Here is a 22,262-nt window from a genome sequence, read left to right as displayed (position 1 = left end):
GAAGGCGTCCAGCACCTCCTGGAGGAGCAGCTCCGTCTCCGCTGCCCCCTGGTGCGGCGCCCGGCAGTGACGGGCGAGCTCCTTGGCTGACAGCTTCACCTCCTGGACGTCCCCCCTCCTCTGACTGCTTGGCCTCTTTCAGGCGGGACACATCTCCGGCGTCCCACTTCGAACATGGCGGGAAAGCCTCGCCATGAGAGACGTAGAGCTGGTGGCTGTCGGTGGTCACCCCTCTGTGAAGCGCCGCATGAGGTGCCACACGTCCAGCCGGACGACCAGCTTCGTGCCACTCGTGGAACATCTGGTGGACTGCAGACGTTCGCGGCGGCACAGCAGTCTCGGGTCCACGTAGGACCTTTGGAGGGGCCTTCCCGGCTAAGCGGTACCGCCTCATCAGTCCGGCTGCCATGTCGACAAGTCCGTCCCCTCTGCTGCGGTGAGGACAGACATGAGCACCTGCCCGCATTCTTCGTTGCCGACATTGGTGACCCAGGCAGCCGTTCCAGCAGCACCGCCCGCAAGCTTTTGGTGATCTGTGTGACACAGCAACATTTAGACGCGCGGCAAAACAAACATTACACCGGTTACGCACCGCGCTGTGGCGGATAACAAAGCATACCTTTTCTTGGTGGAGTCCATCTTTAAAAGATTACGAAAGATGGAAGTCACTCTGGCTTCGTGTCTCGTCCAGCCTCGACAAGGCTTCCCTCACGTAGACATTTATGAGCCAGAGTGCAGTGGGCACCGGGTGCATGGGTGGAAGCGACGCCCCCGCCAGCGGCAGCGTCGCGCCCGGTGCCAGAAGCTTGCGGAGCACAGAAAGGTAGAGCATCGACCGCGCCATCCACTCTTTGGTGTGCTGCTCCACCAGAGAGGCACGGAGGCGAGACGCACTGTTGCCCAAAGTGCGCTCCTTCATGAGCCCTATCACCGCTCGGTCGCAGGACAGCCTGGGAGGGAAAAAAGAGGCAATCAGAGGTTACTGGAGAAAACCACAGAAAATACATTACCTCTAAATAGATGAAGATGTGTGGATTATTTTCATTTCTAAATAAAATTTTGCATTGTGTCATTGCATGTTTATATACTTAAGTAAGAGGTCTGCAGTTATTGCAGTTAGGTATAATAAAGCTAAGATATGAGCCTACATTCACACATGCATCATTCATTCTACGGAAAACACTTTGTTTAATGCATAAATATATCCTACAAATACCTGTATTGAGCTGTATAATCAACTTGGTATTTTGTTTTCGCAGCTCACAACAGTAGGCTACAGTTGCTTTGGTGCATTTCTCAGATCAGAGATGACAATAATGTGTAACTTTGTCACATAGGGAATAGTGCTCCCTTTCATGTGCATTTTTCATTACACTATACTTACAGAGTGAACTGTTACATATGGACAACAACACAAAAGCAGTTTCTCTATCTTGGTACAAACAATGGCTTAAGGTTGACAGTTTGATTCATTGGTATAAATACTTGCTTTGGACACATAAAAGATTTCCAAAGATTTGTTGTGCAAATGCAATTATGATTTGACAAATGCACCAAAGTTACTGAGAAAAATGTAACATAGGATTGTATTGTATTTCAGTGGAGACATATATGTTGATTTCACATAGCGAAAACAAACCTGAATGATTTAAATTAAAACAATAATCTACACAGCTGGCATGCTAAGCGCAGCTGTTGGCGCGTACAATGAGAACGGCCCCTTACTGTTACTGTTTACATGACTTACTTGCATGCGTGAGAACAGCAGGAAACTCCTCACGATGAGCAATATCCAGCTGTTCCAAGATGTCCTGCGACCAACCTGGCACCCGCTTGTGACAGGAGCTGCATTCCAGGTACTCCGTGCCCATGAAATACCAGCCGCTCCTGTCCAAGACCCTCCTCACAGTCTTGTAGAGGCCAGCCGCACAACGGCCCCACAGGCGGGACGGGGTGCGCGGGGGGGCGGTATGCCCACATCCTGTAGGGGACCCACAGAAAGAAAGGGCGCTGGAAGAAGGTGGGCTGTGGCGGCGCTGGGTGTAAGGGGCCGGGGCCTGGTGGATGCCACCAGGAGGCGGAGTTCTGTGGTTGAGGCCGCCCGGCGCGTTCGACGCCCTCCTGAACAGCGCCCGGCCCGCCCAGTCGTGCTGCTCCTCAGGGAGCGTCTGCCTCCAGCCACGTGGGAGCAGCTGAAACACACAAACACAGCAGTGTTAGTGTGATGAACTGAAGGTAGCACAGCTGCCATGCAGTTAATTTTACAAGTTAGAAGTTTATTTTACATGTTATTACATGTGTATACATTTGTATAGACGAGTTTCTTTAATGAAAAACCAAATAGTTTTTGATTAGTCCTATTTTATTACATGGGAGAGATCCCGTTTTACAGTTTTTGTTATGTAACTAAGTAACTTTTACTTAAAGTGAATTTTAAATTAACTCCTTATTCCTTTTACTTGAGTGCTTTTTCAGTATATTTTACTGAGCATACCTGTGCGCCGGGGGCTGACCTCTCCCCAGCGGTGTCTCTGGCAAGTGGACGCTGTGGTGGCTGTGACAGAGAGACGGGGGACGCAGCTGGAGGAGCATCCCTGCCCGGTTCCACCTCCATGGCAACAGCAAGCAGGTCAGCGTCTGATGGTTCACCGGCGTCCAGTGGCGGGTGTGCTGCCTGGGCTGCCTTCCGAGCTGCCACCAGGGCTGCTTTCTCTGCATCCCGGGCTAGCACATATTTTTTTAGGTCCGCCAACATGGACCCTTCAGACTTGACTGCCACCCTCCTCACATAATTTACATAGCTACAAAGAGAGCAGAAGAGCAATGTGTAAAAAGTCAGAGACAGACACACAGACAAAGAAACAGACAGACACACACACACACACACACACAGACACACTCACACACACTTACGATGACCGCTGGTGGTCCGATGCCTCGTACAGGGCCTTGTAGGTGAGGTCACGGTACTGACCAAACCCCACCAGCGTGTCGTCCAGGCCCCTCATGGTCTCGTGACTGCCCTGGAGCATCCTACGCCTGTCAATGGCTGCCACCATCAGCGGGAACAGCCTGGCATAGGAGACGAGGGCGTCCTTGTGGACCATGAGGGCACTCTGCAGACCAATGCCCCCTTTCTCTCTCTCTCTCTCATGGGACACGACGATCGTCACGGCGTATCCCACGTCATTGCCTAGCAGCCACCTGAAAGTCTGTCCCCTGTACTGGCCGAGCTGCAGCTCACTCTCGGCCAGCACCTGCCGGTGATCAGCAGGGTCACCTCCCTTCCTTCTCACCCGATCCCTCGCCTCAGACTGCACCTGATCTGGGCTCTTGACCAGGGCAGTGGCAGGGGCCTCCTTTCCGGCTCCGGGTGAAGGCCAGCGCTTCCTCAGAGGGCCGCAGGGTCAGCTCTCTCATTAAAGGTTCCTGCAATCTGAAAAGGGGCTCCATTTTTCTAGAAAGACAAGAAATGGACAACACACACACACACACACACACACACACACACACACACACACACACACACACACACACACAGGGCTGATAAAACATTACTGTAAATAGATTTTAATATTTAATAATCACTCTCTTTAATTATATTTATTATTGTCTTCTAGGCTACTTTTCATCTTATCCCCTTGCTGCTACAACAGTGTGAATGTCCCCATTGTGGGATTTATAAAGGATTTACACTAATAATTATACTATAATTACACTAATAATTACACTAATACACATGGGTATACACAGTTATGGGTTTACATACTAATACACATGAACTGTTTACATCCTAGTCACAGTATAATACATTAACAATACATTAAACAGCAGGTGTCCTGTTTACACATTAAAACCATATTTACACTTGGAATTTCGACTCCAAACTGTAGTAACTACATCTACAGGATATAAGGAAGATAACCATGTAGTCTGATCAAAGATTAAATAAATGTATTACTGCGTAATAAATACAGTAGGCTACACAGTAGTGGCTAATGCAAACACATTCATTTTCAATGGTAAGCATGCTAATGGCGTAATTAAACTTTAAATTTCGACTGCACACATTAGTAGTACTATATCACAACGACTTAACACAATAGTCGGAATATTATTTTGAACACATTTCACCGACACCCGAGACCAGGATTGGCATTGACGTGCTTCACTTCGCTAGCTAACATGCTAATGGCGATTTATGTGTAAAACATCTAAAGCGTAATTAAACTTTAAATTTCGACTGCACACATTAGTAGTACTATATCACAACGACTTAACACAATAGTCGGAATATTATTTGGAACACATTTCACCGAGAACAGGACTGGTATTGACGGGCTTCACAACGCTCATTGACGGACGGACTTGACTTCGCTACGCTAACTACGTTAACTTCGTTACCTTTGGCTGACTATTTCACGGCTAACTGCTTATTTTGTAATATATAAAACTATATTTTTACGCTGTTGTGCCCTTTACAGACAATAACGTTGGTCTTACCTTGTAATAAATGTCCGTTGGAGTTGAAAAGAAATCTCCGGCAATGACAGTGAACGTCCTACATGACGTTGAACGTTACCGTTGGGGGTGTGGAGGAGGGGGCGGGTTGTCCAATCACAGCACAGCAGCTAAGTGAAACAGGCCAATGGCTGCGGGTCAAGTCAACCCCATTCGACTGTTTCACATGTAGTTGAGCCAATGACAGTCACTGACATCGAGAGGCGGGATCTTCCATGTGAAACACAGGTAAGGAGAAGAAGCTTATCCCGGAGGCAGCGGCTCTGGCCTTCGGGGTCAATGTGACCCCGGCCAGTATTCAATGGTATTTCTCCACTGCAACGGCTCTGGCCTTCGGGGTCAATGTGACACATGCGTTATTCAATGGTATTTCTCCACTACCGCTGCCCTGGCCTTCGGGGTCAATGTGACCCATGTGTTATTCGATGGTATTTCTCCACTGCAGCGGCTCTGGCCTTCGGGGTCAATGTGACCCATGTGTTATTCAATGGTATTTCTCCACTGCAGCGGCTCTGGCCTTCGGGGTCAATGTGACCCCTGCCAGTATTCGATGCTATTTCTCCACTGCAGCGGCTCTGGCCTTCGGGGTCAATGTGACCCGTGACCCATGTGTTATTCAATGGTATTTCTCCACTGCAGCGGCTCTGGCCTTCGGGGTCAATGTGACCCCATGCGTTATTCGATGGTATTTCTCCACTACCGCTTCTCTGGCCTTCGGGGTCAATGTGACCCCTGCCAGTATTCGATGCTATTTCTCCACTGCAGCGGCTCTGGCCTTCGGGGTCAATGTGACCCCATGCGTTATTCGATGGTATTTCTCCACTACCGCTGCTCTGGCCTTCGGGGTCAATGTGACCCATGTGTTATTCAATGGTATTTCTCCACTACCGCTGCTCTGGCCTTCGGGGTCAATCTGACCCCTGCCAGTATTCGATGCTATTTCTCCACTGCAGCGGCTCTGGCCTTCGGGGTCAATGTGACCCATCGATTCCGATGGTATTTCTCCACTACCGCTGGGTCAATGTGACCCATGTGTTATTCAATGGTATTTCTCCACTACCGCTGCTCTGGCCTTCGGGGTCAATCTGACCCCTGCCAGTATTCGATGCTATTTCTCCACTGCAGCGGCTCTGGCCTTCGGGGTCAATGTGACCCCATGCGTTATTCGATGGTATTTCTCCACTACCGCTGCTCTGGCTTTCGGGGTCAATGTGACCCATGTGTTATTCGATGGTATTTCTCCACTACCGCTGCTCTGGCCTTCAGGGTCAATGTGACCCCGGCCAGTATTTGATGGTATTTCTCCACTGCCACTGCCCTGGCCTTCGGGGTCAATGTGACCCCGGCCAGTATTCGATGGTATTTCTCCACTGCCGCTGCTCTGACCTTCGGGGTCAATGTGACCCCATGCGTTATTCGATGGTATTTCTCCACTACCGCGGCTCTGGCCTTCGGGGTCAATGTGACCCCGGCCGCATATTCAATGGTATTTCTCCACTACCGCTGCCCTGGCCTTCGGGGTCAATGTGACCCCTGCCAGTATTCAATGCTATTTCTCCACTGCAGCGGCTCTGGCCTTCGGGGTCAATGTGACAAGGTAACAAACCTCGTATTGTCCTACTAAACACTTTTATTATACACACACACACCCATACACGTATACACTGTACACACACATATACACTGTACACATTCGTCTTCTTGTTTTTGTCATATTTGCTGCTTCTTCTTCTTCTTCTTTCGGACCTTTGTACTCGGTTCAGCAGCCGGCATGGCCCGTTGTGTGACTCTAGATTGGAAGCTGCGTCGGGCTCTCGCCCTCGCGGCACGCAATGTCCCCCAAGTTGAAGAGGTGGGAGAGGACACAGAAGAAGAAGACACAGAAGAAGAAAAGGAAGAAGAAGAAGACGACGACGACGACAGCGAGTCCGGCGACGAATGGTCATCAGGCGGGTGCGAGTCAGACGAGGAACGAGACAAACACGACGACGCAGGAGAAGACGACTACGCCGACAACCGAGACGAACAAAGAGGAGGAGAACGAGGAGGACAAGAACGAGGAGGAGGAGAACGAGGTGCAATCGCAGAACCCCAAGAGGGTGTACGGCACAGGGGAGATGAAGACAACGAGGGCTCAGACGACGACGACGAGGAGGAGAGCGAAAGGTTCGTGTCGAGAAACGGCGAAATCGAATGGTCCTCGACCACGTATCATCCCCGTCGCCCTCGACCTCGCCGCCGCCGCCGTGGCGCCGAATACGAAGAGGAGGAAGAGGACCGACAACGAGACGACGACGGCGACGATGACGGCGACGATGACGGCGACGACGATGGCGGCGAACGAGACCGAGACAACGAACGAGACCAACGCCGAGGACGACACCGACAAGAGCCGGGACCCACAGAGTACGCGGCCACTCGCGTTCGCGACATACTCTCCGCGTTCGAGCTGTTTGTCACGCCGCAAATACAGGACAAGGTACTGGCCGCCACGAACCTGGAGGGCCGCAGGCGGTACAGCGCAGACTGGAAAGCTGTGGACGCCACGGAGCTGCGCGCCTACCTCGGGCTGCTGCTCCTCGCCGGCGTGTTCAGGTCCCGACACGAGGCCGTGGCGAGCCTGTGGCACGAGGACAACGGCAGGGCCATCTTCCGCGCCACCATGGCGCTCAAACGGTTCCACGCGCTCTCCAATTCAATTCAATTCAATTCAATTTTATTTATAGTATCAAATCATAACATAAGTTATCTCGAGACACTTTACAGATAGAGTAGGTCTAGACCACACTCTATAATTTACAAAGCCCCAACAATTCCAACAATTCCAGTAATTCCCTCAAGAGCAAGCAGTGCGACAGTGGCGAGGAAAAACTCCCTCTTGGGAAGAAACCTCGGACAGACCCAGGCTCTTGGTAGGCGGTGTCTGACGAGCCGGTTGGGGGTGTGATGAACAGTGGCGATAGTAGTCACATTAATAATGGAACAGTGACTGGATGTAGCGGGAAGCTGCAGGGTTCAGCAGGACGCAGCATGACATTGCAGGGCATCGCTGAGTTCAGCAGGGAGTGCAGCAGGACCACGGCGACAGCTGCAACCAGGATCTTGGTGCCAATGTTCTCCAAGGAAATACGCTTGGGGGAAAAAAGCATAAGGACTCCAGGGAGTAAACTCCCCAGAAGCTAGGATTAGTAACAAGCATTTCTGGGACGGGCTGCACACAAATAGTAATAGTAATAGTAACAGTAATAGAAAGGAGAGGAGAGAGCAGCTCAGTGTGTCAAAGGAAGGAAGTCCCCCGGCAGTCTAGGACTATAACAGCGTAACTATAACAGGTAACTAAGAGAGACAGGTCATAAGGAGAGGTAGCGTTTTGGCTTAGAACTCTCCCCTGCGGATCTGGCTTGGCTGGCCTGCCTCCCTCTACTTTGTTATGTATTATTAATCTAACAATTATGAAGAGAAGCAGTTGGGCCAGTTAGGTGAACACTGCAACTCCTCATCCCCTAACTATAAGCTTTGTCAAATAGGAGAGTTTTAAGTTCATTCTTGAATGAGGTGACAGTTTCTGCCCCCGAACCCAGATCGGAGCTGGTTCCATAGGAGAGGAGCCTGATAACTGAAGGCTCTAGCTCCCATTCTACTTTTAGAGACTCTAGGTACCACCAGTAACTCTGCATTCTGGGAGCGCAGTGCTCTAGTAGGACAATAGGGTATTAGGAGCTCTTCTAGATATGATGGTGCTAGACCATTTAGAGCTTTGTAGGTCAAGAGAAGGACTTTAAACTCAATCCTGGATTCAACAGGAAGCCAATGCAGAGAAGCTAATACAGGAGAAATATGATCTCTTTTCTTAGTTCTTGTGAGAACACGCTGCAGCATTCTGGATTCGCGGGATAGTCTGTGTAAGAGACTTATTTGAGCAACCTGACAGTAGGGAATTACAATAGTCCAGCCTGGAAGTAACAAATGCATGGACTAGTTTTTCAGCCGCGTTTGGAGACAGGATATTCCTAATTTTGGCAATGTTACGAAGATGAAAAAAGGCTGTTCTTGAGGTTTGTTTTAGATTGGCATTAAAGGATATATCCTGATCAAAGATAACTCCTAAATTTCTAACAGTGGTGCTGGAGGCCAGGGCAACACCATCCAGAGTAGCTATATCTCTAGATAATGAAGTTCGGAGGTGTTTAGGGCCCAGCACAATAACTTCAGTTTTGTTAGGGTTTAACATCAGAAAATTATAGGTCATCCAGGATTTTATATCCTTAATGCACGCTTGAAATTTAGCTAGCTGACTGGTTTCGTCTGGTTTGATTGACAAGTATAATTGGGTGTCATCCGCATAACAGTGAAAGTTAATTGAGTGTTTTCTAATAATATTGCCTAGAGGAAGCATATATAAGGAGAATAGAATTGGTCCAAGCACTGAGCCTTGAGGAACCCCATGGCTAACTTTAGCGTACTTGGAGGATTTATCATTAACATTCACAAATTGAGATCGATCAGAGAAATAGGACCTAAACCAACTCAGAGCAATTCCTTTAATGCCAACCAAGTGTTCCAATCTCTGTAACAGGATTGAATGGTCAATTGTGTCAAATGCAGCACTAAGATCTAGTAAAACAAGAATGGAGACAAGACCTTTGTCTGCAGCAGTTAAAAGGTCGTTAGTAATTTTCACCAGTGCCGTCTCTGTGCTATGATTCTTTCTAAATCGTGATTGAAAGTCATCAAATAAACTATTGCTATGTAGAAAATCACATAACTGATTAGCAACCACCTTTTTATCAGGTTTTATCACAGCTACTTTAAATGACTGTGGTACATAACCTGTTAATAGAGACACATTGATCATATCTAGTAATGAGGTGTTAACCACAGGTAATGCTTCTTTGAGTAGTCTCGTTGGGATGGGGTCCAAGAGACAGGTAGATGGCTTAGCTGAGGATATCTTTAACATTAATTGTTGAAGGTCTATAGGATAAAAGCAGTCTAAGTATATGTCGAGACTAGTCTTTATTTCTAACGACTCTGCGTTTAAAGGTGAACCGTTAGAAGTTGAGTGTAAAAGGTGATGAATTTTATCTCTAATTGTTGTAATTTTATCATTGAAGAAGCTCATGAAGTCATCACTACTCAGAGCTAGAGGAATAGATGGCTCAGTAGAGCTGTGACTGTCTGTCAGCCTGGCGACAGTGCTGAAAAGAAACCTTGGGTTGTTCTTGTTTTCTTCTATTAGTGATGAGTAATAGTCTGATCTGGCCTTTCTTAGGGCCTTCCTATAGGTTTTGAGACATTCTTGCCAATCCAAACGAGATTCTTCCACCTTGGTGGAACGCCACTTACATTCGAGGTTTCGCGAGATTTGTTTTAATTTGCGAGTTTGGGAGTTATACCAAGGTGCTAGTTTCCTTTGCTTCATCATCTTCTTTTTCAGGGAGCGACGGAGTCTAAGGTCGATCCGTAGGCGTGTACGTAACACCGTCTACAAATCCATCAATTTGAGAGGGACTGAGGTTAACATACAGGTCCTCTGTTATGTTAAGGCATGACATAGAGTCGAATGCTGTTGGAATATCTTCTTTAAATTTAGCTATAGCACTGTCAGATAAGCATCTGGTGTAGGAGCTTTTATCTAATTTAATATAATCAGGTAGTAAGAATTCGAAAGTGATTAAAGAATGATCTGATAATACCGAATTCTGCGAAAATATTATTAAATCCTCAATTTCAATACCATATGCCAGCACAAGGTCGAGGGTGTGGTTAAAACAGTGCGCGTCATGTGCACACTCTGACTGAAACCGATTGAATCCAGTAATGAGTTGAAAGCAGTACTAAGGCTGTCATTGTCAACGTCCACATGGATATTAAAATCACCTACAAGAAGTACTTGGTCTGATTTAAGGACTAAACATGATAAAACTTACTCGAGAATTCAGATAAAAATTCAGAATACGGACCTGGAGCCCTGTAAATAACAACGAATATAATTGGCTGTAATGTTTTCCATTTTGGATGTTGAAGATTAAGAACAAGACTTTCAAATGAGTTATAATGTAATTTAGGTTTAGGAGTAATTAACAGGCTTGCATCAAAGATGGCTGCAACTCCCCCTCCTCGGCCTGAGCCTCTAGGAATTTGAGTATTAATATGGCTGGGAGGAGTGGCTTCATTTAGACTAACATAGTCTTCATGGCCCAGCCAGGTTTCAGTAAGACAAAATAAATCAATTTTATTATCTGATATCAACTCGTTTACCAATACTGCTTTAGAAGACAGAGATCTAATATTTAATAGTCCACATCTAATTTTCCTATTTTGTTCTATTGCAGTAGTTTTAATTCCAATTAGGTTGTTAAGTATAGCGCATCTTTTGTTTACCTTTGATTTAACCGATCTGAGCCGGGGGACAGACACCGTGCTTATTAGACTATGAGTGGGCGACTGCTCCAACGGAAGCACGCAGGGCGCGTAGCACTGCACCTCTGATTACTAATATCAAACTTGGGTTGTCATGGTTTATGTCTGATAAACTCGTTCAGATTTTTTGATATGAGAGCGGCACCGTCCCAGGTGGGATGAATGCCGTCTCTCTCAATCAGACCAGGCTTTCCCCAGAACGCCCTCCAGTTATTCACATAGCCCACATCATTAGCTGGGCACCACCCCGACAACCAGCGGTGGAAGGATGACGTACGGCTGTACATTTCATCATTGGTCAGGTTTGGCAGGGGTCCAGAGAAAACTACTGAGTCCGACTGTATTCTGCGTATGCACAAAGTGACTCAACATTCATTTTAGTGATCTCCGATTTACGACCATTACCACCTACGTGAAGTATGATCTTACTGTATTTACGGTTCTTTTTGCCAGCAGCTTTAGATGGGTTTCTATATCCCCGCTCCAGCCCCGGGGACACATATGACCGTAGGTAGGCCTACTGTAGCCGCCCGGGCCCGCTGGCTTCACATTTCGCAGTATAGAGCTCCCAATAACCAGAACTGGCTTCTCAGCGGGTGTATCGCTGAGTAGGAGAACCTGTTAGAGAGGCGAAGACGCTCCGGTTTAGAGCGACCTTCATCATGTGCACTCCCTGGTCTAGATCTAACGCTACGCTTCCCTCGGACAGTCACCCACTCGCCCGGCTGCTCGGGGTCTGCCGGGGGACAGCTAGCAGAAGCTATAGAAGCTACAGTATGTTGGCCCGCATTAACTACATGGTGCTGGCTAGCTACGGAAGCATACGATTCTGATTCCATGGTGCGGAGCCGTGACTCAAATTCACTAAGCCTTGCCTCCAAAACAGCGAATATACTACATTTATTACATGTATCGTTATCACTAAAGGAGGCAGGGGAATAGCTAAACATTTGACACACAGAGCAAGAGAGAGCAGGAGAGGGAGAGGAATTAGCCATTGCTAATGGCTAAGCTAAAGTAGCTAACAGTGTTTTAACAATTGTAAATTCAGCGAGTCAGTCGCTGTAAGTGAAGCTAAGTATAAGTGCTTGAGTAAAACAATTGTAATTCAAATGCAATCCAGGCAAATAGCTGCTAATTTAAACAGTGAAGCAGAGTTCAGTAAGCTTTTGCCGGAGCAGCAAACTAGCGTTTGTAACACGGGAACACCGGAAGTGACACAATACGCTCACCTTACACGTCGGCACGTCACGTCTGATCTCCCCTTTTTTGGAGTGATTGGTTGGAAAAAGGAATTGTCACACTGGTGGAAAGCCATACATCCTTTGAATGCTCTAGGTGTCTAGTTTGTGGTTGAAAGGTTTCATGAGGCTCCGAGAGGTCACAACTCCAGACTGCTGCGATTCGACGACCGCGAGACCAGAGCCGCCAGACGCGCCTCGGACAAACTGGCGGCCGTACGAGACGTGTGGGACGCCTGGGCGCGGCGGCTGCCTCGCCTCTACAACCCGGGCCCCAACGTGACCGTGGACGAGCAGCTGGTTCCCTTTGGAGCTGAGTGTCGTCGTCGTCGGTCATGCGTGCGTGGCCACCCGACTAGAGTTTGGTCGCCGCCGCCGCCACTGCTCACAAGCCCTCCAAACGGACGAGAGTTGCCAGACAGACTGCTAGTCTGCTGCCTGCGGAGCACGTGTCTAGGCCACTTTCACTTTTGTCCCCGTTTGTTCTTCTCACCCACCGCCGTGGCACAAGTCGTGTCTCGTGTTGGGTGTTGTGTCGCGTTTTGTTCTTCGTCAACCCCCGTAGTGTACAATGCTTGTGTGTGTGTGTGCGTATGCGCACACGGATGTTTTTAAATTTTTGATTCTTCTTTCTGGTATCCTCGTTTATTTTTATCTCTTTCTGCTTCTCATTTCCTCTTTGCACTCTGGTTCCTCGCCCGCCGACTCCTTTCCCTTGCTCCTTCTCGTTCTCCATTGTTGACGACGACACGGACGCAGACACCAAGGTCGATGCTCCTTCCGCCAGTACATACCCAGCAAGCCCGGCCGGTACGGCCTCAAGGTGTGGGCGGCCTGCGACGCCGCATCCAGCTACGCGTGGAACATGCAGGTCTACACGGGCAAGTCCGCGAGCGGCGCCACCGAGAGGAATCAGGGCGCCCGCGTGGTGATGGACCTGACCGAGGGCCTGCGGGGCCCGCGCAACGTGACGTGCGATAACTTTTTCACTTCCTACGATCTGGCCCGGCGGCTGCTCCACGAGAGGCGCCTCACCGTGGTGGGCACGATGCGCAAGAACAAGACCGAGCTGCCGCTTCGGCTTTCGACACCAAGGGCCGCGCGGTCTTCCGTCAAGTTTGCCTTCACACACCCGTCACGCTGGTGTCCTCCTCGTGCCCAAGAGGAACAGGAACGTGGTGCTGCTGAAGCACGCTGCACACCGGGGGCGCAGCGGGTCAGCGCCGCCAGGCACGCCAAGCCCGACATCATCCTGCACTACAACAGCACCAAGGGCGGCGTGGACAACCTGGACAAGCTTGTCCGCGCCGCATACAGCTGCCGCGAGGAAGCGGCGCTGGCCCTCGCCGTGTTCCACAACATCCTCGACGTGTCGCGCCCAAGCCCTTATCTCTGGCCGAGCTCCCAGTGGCTGTCGCGCGGCAAGCTCGACAGGCGCAGGGCCTTCCTCGAGCGGCTGGGCCGTGCGCTCGTGACTCCGCTCATCGAGAGACGCCGGCGTCTGCCTTGCACCGAAGTGTCCGCCATCGTGTCAAAGCCGCGACGAGCAGGGCGGCGGCCGGCGGAGAGGTTGACGGAGAGGTTGACGAAGACGGCGACGAAGAGACGGCGACGAAGACGGCGACGAAGACGGCGACGAAGACGGCGACGAAGACGGCGAAGACGCCGACGACTCGGAGCCGATCGCGCCCCGGGTGACCGGCAACAGGAAGAGGTGTCAGCTCTGTCCGAGGACAAAGGGACCGCAAGACACACACCGTGTGCGGGGCGCCCAAGAGATACATCTGCAGGAGCTGCACGCGGACCTACTGCGCGGAATGTGTGAGACCGTAGCCTCTTGGCTGGGACGGCACCGGTGTGAGCTTGGGCTGTGTGCTCTGCACAACGAGCAAATGGACAAATGACGTGAACGCAGTGTGTGTGTGGGTGTGTGTGTGTGCAACAAAGTGACATGAACAACACTGTTGAAAATCTTTTGAATAAAAACCCTTTGACATATATCTGCTGTGTGAGATGTGAGATGATGTTACGCACGCACCCACCCACACCCACACACACACACCCACACACACACCCACACACACACACACACACACACAAGCCGGGGTCCCGTTGACCCGAAGGACGAGGCGACGGCGGTTGATGTGAAACCATACACGAAAGGGTCCCGGGGACCCGAAGCGCAACGCCGGGGTAGTAGGACAGTACATAAACTAAACAAGTCCCCGTGACACGAAGGACAACACAAGGGTTAAGATGATCATGACAGGTGTAACAGATCCACTCACTTCTTCTCTCATCAGGCACCTTGCAGTGTTCACAGCCTTCATCGCAAACATGCACATACTTCCCTGTCAAGCAAGCTGCAACTATATGTGGATTTTTGACATAATTTGACCTTGTGCAGGGGTGGACTTGGTTTGGAAATGAGGCTTTATGGCAGACCGTGCAGACATACGTCGGACCTTGCTTTATATGCGTTCTGAAAAGAGATATGGCCTCTTTGATTAAAGAGTTGTCATTTTCTCTGTCACTCTCACATGTTTGTCGATTTATCAATCTGTATTTCCTTTTTATTTTATTTGCACATCTCATTTTAGATGTACTTCTAAACAGAAGGTTGTTCTTAAATCGGTCTCGCATTCTTTGTCTCATTAGTTGTCTGTGTCTATCTCTGAAAGCTTTGTCATTTGCATAACGCTGATTTATATAAGATCGCATATAAGATTTCTGCCTCACTCTGAAGTCAACGTCGTTTCTGTAAAACGTTGTCATTCTTTCTATTTTTCTTATTCGAATCTCAGAGTTTTTTCTGTATGAGCTGTTCATTCTTTCTCTTTTTCTTATTCGAAACTCAAGGTTTTTTCTCTGTATGAGCTGTTCATTCTTTCTCTTTGTTTCATTCTAAACTCAGCTTTTTCTCTGGGTGAAATGTTCATTCTTTCTCTTTGTTTCATTCTAAACTCAAGGTTTTCTCTGTATGAGCTGTTTATTCTTTCTCTTTGTTTCATTCGAAACTCACGATCTTGTCGGTATCGGATCGTTATATAAAATTTTTTCTTTCCTTTATATGTTTCATTTGAAGCATAGTTTGTCCTTTCTTTCCTTTTTTGATTCTCCTGTCTTTGTGATAGCTTTTCAGAGAGCAATAGTCTCCTCTTAATTTTTCTCCTTTGCTGTTTATTAAGTTTCTTCAGTTTACGCGAGACGTCATCACTCGCCACAGTATTTGGAGCAGTCAAGTTTGACTTACTGTCAGTAGCATTGTGTGATGTAACAGAATTCACAATAAATTCAGTTGATGGTTCTGCTTCAGTTTGACTATAATCAGGCAATATGACATGAACCTCTTTATGTTTCACAGAAGATACAGATGTGATGTTTGGGGACACTCTCTGTAATATGTTACCAGAGACATCTGTTGCATCTGTGTTTACCTTTGAAATAGTTAAGTTTGAATCATTCAGCGCAGCTTCGTTTAATGCGACACAATTCAAGTTTATCTGCCTAGACATTTCTGGTTCAGTTTCCATATGAGTAAATACTTCATGTACAGATTTGTCACCGATATGAGCACTCAGACTTGTCTCCTTTTGAAGAGTGGCATCCAACAGAGCAGTTGATACAGCAGCAGTGTGAGTTGTAGACTGACTGTCTCTGTCTGAGATAGCAGTATTCAGAATGGCAGTGGTCACATTGTAAAACTCCACAGGCTTTAACTCATACTCACAGGAGGGCTGTGTACCCAACATTCTGTGATACTTCAGAAGGTGATCAATCATATCATGAAGACGTGTAAATGTCAGCATGACAGCAGTACCAGGAGTGCGAGAACCAGGATGGAGGGGCAAACCTTAGGCTGTTCTGGAGTGTGGATCAAAGAAACCGTATCTGCCGGACTTTGTTCTGAATACAGCAATGCATAATACTCTCATCAGAAGCAATCCATACTGGACATCGGATAGCAAGCAGCTGAGTCCTGCCTCTAGGTCCAGAAAACTGTCTAGAGCGCCAGGTAATGGTTCTCCTAATGTGCCATATCTAGAAAGTTGTTCCCTGTCCACATAATGTGTACGCGTGCGTGCAGGTACTTCGTGAGGGAGCTCGTCAGTGGTCAGATAGATGTGATTAGGAAAGATTTTCCTGACTTCTTTATACATCGTATTACCTTTATCCAAAACAAGGTCAAGATCGGCTCTGGTGATGTTTTCATTCTCGTGAAGGAACGCCAGAAATGTTAATGAATTGCAGGTGCACTGCTGATTTCTGTTTTTACCATATTTACAAGAGGCCTGGCTGCGGGATGCAAGGACGTGTCTTACAGAAGGCTGACCTGCTGGATTTACACAGTCTGCATGAGAAGGGCCTGCTACACACTGAGGGTGTCCACTCTTTACATTAGCATAAGATGCCTGTGGTGACATGACACTTTGACCTCTGTGGTTTACCTGGTTAGCTTCAGAAGAAACTGCCACACATCTTTTCTTGACCATGTCAGCATAAGATACCTGTGGTACACCTGGCTCATCACTTTGACCTCTGAGCTTTACCAGGGTCACAATAGCAGGCCTTGCTTCACCATCGCTGTGACATCCTCTCTCATCAGCAGAAACCTTTGGTACATCATTCTGACTTCTCTGTGTCACACTTTCATCATCACGAGACGCTGCAGCCATCTTGACCTCTCCACAGCTCTGAGGACCAACACAGTCTACCTGTTCACCTGTTGTACCCTGAATCTCCTTCGACCTCTGCTGGCGCAGACTTGCAGCTTGTGACTTCTTACTCTTCCTCGGCATTGTTGATATGATCCAAAACCACAAATCTTGTTTTATTTTTATTATAGACAATCAAGACAATAAAAACAATATCAATCACAAGATATTACTATTAACTTAGCAGGATAAGGTAGATTAAAGCAGTATCTGCTCTTAACAATGGTGATTTATATCTCAAGGGTATTCTCTTTATAATTATTTTTAAGTAACAATGTCAAATTGTTTTTCCAGAAAATCCTTTTCAAGCCTGTAAAGATATTATAGATATTCAGAAGATAAAATTAAAGTTGACGTTTTACACAAATTATATATGGATATATTTCAGTGGTACTTAAGTTTCAGTATCTTCAGCAAATTGAAAACCAATAGTTGATATACCAATATAGGACACAGGAATACGTTTTAGTATTTTAAGGCACTATCAAAAAATCTGTACTGATATTCAAATGCTGTGCTCTTCTAAAAATAACTATGGTATTTGTTTATTTAAGGTTTGTAAATGCCAGATTAAATGTCTTCAACTTTAATATATTCAGAGGTTTATTTTAATATGAGCGAAGAATACAATTACTCCTTTCAGTTGGTTTATTTATTTTACTTTATAAAAGGTCTAACCAACAAAGCATGTACAAAACTTGTTGATGCAAACAATGTGGGTGGATGTATAGATAGGGTACAAATATGTGAATCAGACACAAATAATACAATGTATGTAGTGTAATTAGTTTTACACTTATACTACTCAAGTAAACAAAAAAATGATTATGTGCCCTCTTGTGTGAAGATATTTGCAGTCAAAACAAACCTTTTGGTACAGAGCTCCACAGCAACACGGTCCAGGAACAACTACAGCTCTTTTTTGTATAAATATAGATTTGGACTTCAATTTGTTATAGTAACAATAGATAGTTTTATTTAATGATACACTTTATAACAGCAACTTATATTTGATAATGTACCAGATTTAACTTTGAATTAGTTTTTACAGTCCAATGTTTGTGATAAAAGCTAAACAAAATGTGTGTCTTTTCAATTAACTTAAATGTAATGAACAAATTAAAAATTACCTTTCTTAATAATTTATTTAATAATGACTGTTACCAAATAGAATAAATTGAAACAATATGGATAATTCAAAAATACAATAACTGAATTTTTGCCAATTGAAAAGGCCAAATCAAATGTGTGAGAGAGAGAGACAGGAGAGGTAGAAAAAGTGTGAGAAGAGAAACTCACAGAACCATAAAACAGAATGATCAGGTACCAAACAACCTGTAGAACCAAAACCAGATACCAGAAATCTGGAGCTTTCCAACCAGAACAAATGGGTGATAATCTTTGAACCAGAACCAAAGGGTAACTTGCAACAAGTGAACCAAATGTAGATAGAGCGGTATCAAATGATAGGAGAGAGGTGAAGAGAACCAATAATATTAGGGATGAGTGGTAGATGTTATAGGAGAGAGGTGAAGAGAACCAATAATATTAGGGATGAGTGGTAGATGTTATTGGAGAGAGGTGAAAAGAACCATTAATAGAGAGAGTGGATAGAAGGGCCAGTAAAGAGAGATGTGATAGAAGTAGGGGGAGATGGAGAGGGAGATGGAGAGGAGCTGGAGGGCAGCTGCACACCTGTAACAAAATAAAAACATGCATTAGACCAACAAAAAAGAAGAAAAAACATTACATGAAAAGTGATTGCTTTAAATATGTCAATATCTTTTTATCCAAATTGTTGTGATTTAGCTAAGAGGATTTTAGTATTGTCATTGTTTCATTTCATTATATTCAGTGACTTCTGTATTCAATCACATCATGGGGCAAAATTTTCACATGTGTGAGGTACACTGTGGAGTGTCCAAGGAGTCACTAACACAGATTGTGAAATACTAACTAAAAGTATGTAGAGTGCACAAGCAGATGTGTACAGTAACGTTAGACATTAGTAGTATTTAATGCCGAACAAAGTGTCAAGGCAACACATGTCATAGCAACGACATCATTCATGTGTGTGAACATACCACGGGGTAACCAACACTGATGGTCCAGCAGCAACGTAGAGAGGAGGTGGAGCAAAAGCATTGGGGGGAGAGAGGAGAGGATTTTCAGTTTCATTTTACAAGACAAGAAATTCACAACAGTAATTTATTTTATTATCAAGATTTTTTTGTTTACTGTAATATTAATTAAATATACGTAGTACATACGTGCAGTGGTGGAAGACTTTAGATCATTCACATAAGTAAAATATTTATACATATATAGAAAATGAGTTCCATTTTGTTTTATATTGTCCTTTTTATTGTGAACAGCGTGATTGTTTTTGTTTCGTAGGATAAAAGCAGAGATTGACTTGGTAAATATGAATGATGTTCAAAGACTGAGATAGCTGTTCACATATGAAACATATAAATTAGCCAATTATCTAGATAAAGCTTGGGAGAAGATGAAAAAAGCTCTTCATCGAGATGAAGTGTGGATGAGAAATTGTTGTTTGTGTGTGGCATGTGTGTATGTGCGTGTGTGTGTGTATATATATATATATATATATATATATATATATATATATATGTGTGTGTATATGTATATATTTGTATTCATGTATTTCTCCAAATGATTTGTATATGCAACAGGAAGATGTTTGTTAAATAAGTAAATTTGTGGTGTCTTGTAATCCCATGTGGGATGGGCCAAAATGTTTCGCATGACACAGAAATAAAACCTAACTAACTATACCACAGTGTGAAAATATTCCACAAGTACAACTACAAACCTTTGGTAAAACAATGTCTGTAGTTAGAGTACTCATTGTACAGTATAATGTTCCCTGTCAGTGTATTTGACCTCCCCTACAAGATTATCATCTGTTTGTAGCGTTGCTGTTTTGTAAGAACCATGTATCTTAAAAAAATTAACTTTTCATTGTAAAAAGAAACATGTCTTTTCAGTATAGTGAGGGATAGAGCAAGACACATCCAGTTTTACTTTAGCTTATTTTAATCAGAATCAGAATCAGAATCAGAAAAGCTTTATTGCCAAGTATGTTTACACACACGAGGGATGTGTCTTGGTATCGTAAGTGCAAATCACATTAAAACATTAAAGCAACATGCACAAACACACCGAGTCGCCATATGCGGCGCCATCTCAACTCTCTCCATCACTCTGCCTAAGTAGCAGTGCTTCCGCTTCTGAGAATATAGTCCCCAGTTTGTATACGGTTAGAAGATGTCTGTGTCTCATGTCACCTTGTTATTTGAACACGCTGTGACTATACAAATCACAACATGAATATAGGACTCTGACAGAGTTACAACACACATGAAGATGAGAAGGGTATGTATGGACTTATGTAACTCTGGGGAATACGGTGAAAAAGCTACAGTCCCAATAAGTCGGCGTGTTCCTTTAACATGCATAGATGCTAAATAGTTATCTACAATCGAGTTGTGTGATCTATTATCAATTTCAGTTATAGCATTACTATACTTACCAACCAAAAGCGCACAGTAGTATCGATGTTCTGTTGAGAAAAGTGACAAACTGTGAGTTAGTGTTCAAGCTCCTAATGTACAAACAGAAAGACCAAAAAACTCAGTAACAGGCTAAATTCTGCTCTAACAGTAAGTCTGGCTGTGAGGCAGAGCAGTTATTTAAAAATATATATATATTTATTTATGAATACACATATTGTTGAATGCAGCTGATAAAATAAGATAAAGCACATTTATCGTAGTTAGTGTTATTACACAATTGAGTGGCTAGTGAAATGTGAACATTTACTACTCATTTTACTTAATAACAAACAAACATAAGCCACAATGTCAGTTACAAGCTAAACAGTTTAAAGATTAGGTTCATTGGCAAAAGTCAGATTTAAGAGGACTATTAACTTTAGCTAAGTGCTAATCTTATGCAGTTAGGCTTGCTCTAACATGTCAGCCAGAGATTTTTATTAACAGTATTATAACTCACTATAGACACTATTAAAACTCAGCATCAACTGTCAACACTCTCATAGAGCACCTTACTATACATCCCTAAGTACAGTCATGTATTTTCTTTTATCCATAGTATTCACGTGGATGGTCTTTTATCATCCTGTTTATGATGCACATACCAGTATGTTGTGTGTGATGTCTTTAGGCTACTGGGACCTTGAATTAAACATACCTGCCCATCTAGCTAGCTTGCTACCTACCTACCTATCATTAAGTGGGGTCTAGCTAACAATGTGACAGAGCAACATTAGCTAGTTTGTTTATCCATTGCCAATAGTTAAAGCACTAAGAATGTGTTTAATGACAGTTAACAAAGCTACTATTATCTAAAGATAGCTACAAATGATTAAATCAAGCTGCTATCATTAGCTAATATAAGCACCGATGCTATTTCTAGCTTAGCTAGCTTAGCGTTAGCGTCGGCGCTAATATTAACTAATGATAGCTAAGTATAATTTACCAAGCTGTAACGTTACAGGCAAATATTTCGCCCTTAATTCATTTATGTTTGTATTCTGTATGAGGTGGAAACCAATGCCAGCCTTTTTTTTAAACACAAAACCTGTATTTCTACCGTTCGAAAACGTTATTAGACAACAGACAGGGTACTGCTCCTTACCTCAGAATGTTCCAGAACACAATGGCGAGACAATGCTGAGCTGCGCAGTTAGATTTCATTGAGGCGTTCAGAGGAAGTCAGAGATTTCTAGCACCAAACACAATAAATTAGCTAAGTCAAATTGTGTGTGTGTGTGTGTGTGTATATGTGTGTGTGTATGTGTGTTTGTGTCTGTCTGTCTGTGCATGTGTGTGTGTGTGTGTGTGTCAGAGATGTAAGAGAATACTGTATATGCGAAATATGTTAGGCCTACTTGAAAAGAAGGGGGCTGAACAACATTGCATTGAAAACAAAAAAATAAATGCATTAATGACAAAGATGTTAAAAAAAACATTATATACGATGGTATTAGGGCATCAAAATTGCCTAAATATCGATTGTGAGTTTAAAGTTTACTGAAACAATGAAAGTCTGAGGTCTTTAAAGTAACTTTTATATTATGTGTGTGTGTGTGTCTCTATGTGTGTGTATGTGTCATTGTGTGTCTGTGTGTTTGTGTGTGTGTGTGTGTGTGTGTGTGAGTGACTGCGTGTTTGTGTATGTGTCAGTGTGTGTCTGTGTGTATGTGTGTCTGTGTGTGTGTGTGTACATGTGTGTGTGTGTGTGTATGTGTATGTATGTGTGTGTATATATGTGTGTGTGTGTGTCTGTGTGTGTGTGTGTATGTGTGTGTGTGTGT

The 22,262-nt window shown here is 45.0% G+C and overlaps 1 long non-coding RNA gene and 1 pseudogene across 1 annotated transcript; one reads left to right on the top strand and one right to left on the bottom strand.

Moving 5' to 3' along the window:
- Positions 1-6,292: 6,292 nt before the first annotated feature.
- LOC120553223 lies at positions 6,293-14,010 on the top strand (annotated as a pseudogene).
- A 4,093-nt stretch (positions 14,011-18,103) lies between these two features.
- Positions 18,104-20,488, bottom strand: LOC120553663. Its single transcript, XR_005638195.1, has 3 exons — positions 20,457-20,488; positions 18,985-19,000; positions 18,104-18,595 (listed from the first exon to the last, which is right to left on the bottom strand). It is a non-coding gene; the product is annotated as an uncharacterized LOC120553663 (long non-coding RNA).
- Between the last annotated feature and the right edge of the window lie 1,774 nt (positions 20,489-22,262).

This window comes from Perca fluviatilis, chromosome 23 (assembly GCF_010015445.1).
Source record: "Perca fluviatilis chromosome 23, GENO_Pfluv_1.0, whole genome shotgun sequence".
Taxonomy (NCBI): domain Eukaryota; kingdom Metazoa; phylum Chordata; class Actinopteri; order Perciformes; family Percidae; genus Perca; species Perca fluviatilis.
The sequence above is the reverse complement of the archived record's forward strand: the minus strand, read 5'-3'. Positions and strand labels throughout refer to the sequence as shown.